The sequence below is a fragment of the Sesamum indicum genome, linkage group LG3, assembly GCF_000512975.1.
Source record: "Sesamum indicum cultivar Zhongzhi No. 13 linkage group LG3, S_indicum_v1.0, whole genome shotgun sequence".
NCBI lineage: Eukaryota > Viridiplantae > Streptophyta > Magnoliopsida > Lamiales > Pedaliaceae > Sesamum > Sesamum indicum.
Genome location: NC_026147.1, coordinates 23,485,704 through 23,487,566, shown reverse-complemented (window position 1 = coordinate 23,487,566; position 1,863 = coordinate 23,485,704). Strand labels below are relative to the sequence as shown.

Sequence of the window (1,863 nt, the reverse complement as noted above, 5' to 3'; positions counted from 1 at the left end):
TACGCATGTGGGTTGCTACCGCTGACAAGTACACGACCGTCGCGGAGCAAAACAGCGGTTGAATGGTACATTCGGGGTATGGTGCTTGAGAGCTGGGCCTCGAATCTTGACCCGACTGGATTTTTTGGTCTGTAGATGACCGGCGTTAAAACCGGGTTACGACCCAAATCCCATCCAGCCGTACCCTCTGATGCTCCGTTTATGATGAGCACGTTACCATTAGGTAGCAACACCATATCACCCATAACTCTAGCTGAAGGCATGGTCTCCATAACCCATTGTGGGTTCGGGTCCGTTATCTGGATCCTCCCACATGTATTTAGCGCCCCGACAAATTTCCCATTGTTTGCACTTGTAAAAGATCCTTTTGGCGCACCACCACACACCAGAACTTCGGCTGTAATGTTACCTCCTCCTTGCAAGTTCCTCAATGGCTTGGATAACTCCTCGGATCCCCACCCGGTAGTGTCGGGTAGGTTTTAACCACCGCCCCTTTTACATAATCAAACAAGATAGCTCGATTATTGGCGAAAATAAACAAATTACCGTCCACATTCAGGAACACAAACGGGTACAAGTTGTTCTCAATTCTCGGGTCATTTGTCTGCGAAAGGAACGGCAAATTGTAGGATGCATCGGCTCCGGTTCTTTTCGGGTAAAACTCGTAGGTAAACTGTCCGCGGCCGCCAACAATAATCTGCCTGCCATCTGGCAGAATGTGATTGCTGGCGTACCATCTTTTCTGCGTGAGGACTGTGTTAAATTCTTGCCAGTCGCAAGAATTATCACTGCATGGTTTGAAAACTCGGGCATTACGATCGCCGTCGTTGAAGCCGCCGGTTTGCACCAAGCTCCCGTCGGGCATGGCGGCACCGGAGGAGCACCAGACGTTGGTGAACACGTTGAGAGGACGGATGGAGTTGGAAGCGACGTCGTATTCGACGGAGTGAGCGGTGCAGTCGATTTTGAGGGTTAAGTCCCTGGGGTTGTTGAGGCATTTGCCATTGGGAAGGGAAATGTTGGAGGGCCCAAAATCAGTGAGGTCGAAGATGACGACGCGGTCGGTGTTGAGAAGCTGCATGTGCATGGCAGAGACGCCGGCGTTGGAGAGGAGGAGCTTCCACTCGGCGGCGAGAGTGAGAGGGTCGTGCTGATATGGGAGCAGTAGGAGGAGTATGATGAAGTGATGGAGAAGGGAGGAAACGAGGAGTGTTGGAGTAGTAGCCATTGGGTATGGGGTGTCTGCAGAGTGTTGCGCTGTACTTTGGATTTGTGTGTTGTATGGAAAAGTTAGGGCGCTGGGGTTTAAATAGCTACAATTTCCCAAGAATTAGAGGCAATAATTTGATTTGGTCGGGAAAGGGGAAGGTATGTTCACTTAAAAGTCTCCCCTTTACTTTCATTTTTTCTGTTCAATTTGTATTTATATATGTAAATATACAAATACTAAAATGAGTTCTATCCAATGAATTAGAATCAACCTCAAATAGATTTATTTTTCATACACAAGCACATATATATATATATATATATATATATACTTATCATTCACTCATCTTAATTTCATCCCGATTGAATCGTATTTCAAGTAGTATATATGGAGGTTGAAGTAATTAAGGCTCATCAGGAATAAGTATAATTTGCTTATGTATGATTAAATTTGTTTTTTTATCATATTATGAATGTCTGCACAGAAAATATGAAAAGAAAGACAGAATACCTACAATTTTTTCAAGATCAATTCCTACTAAAATTGTTTGGAATAAATTTCAATAAAAGATAATTGTAATTGAATATATATAATATTGGGTCAGATATTTGAACATGGTAAATTGTAATTTTGAGTTAGAGGTCCATGAATGA

The 1,863-nt window shown here is 43.9% G+C and overlaps 1 pseudogene; it reads right to left on the bottom strand.

Moving 5' to 3' along the window:
* Window positions 1-1,252, bottom strand: part of LOC105159577 — a 1,738-nt pseudogene extending 486 nt beyond the window's left edge.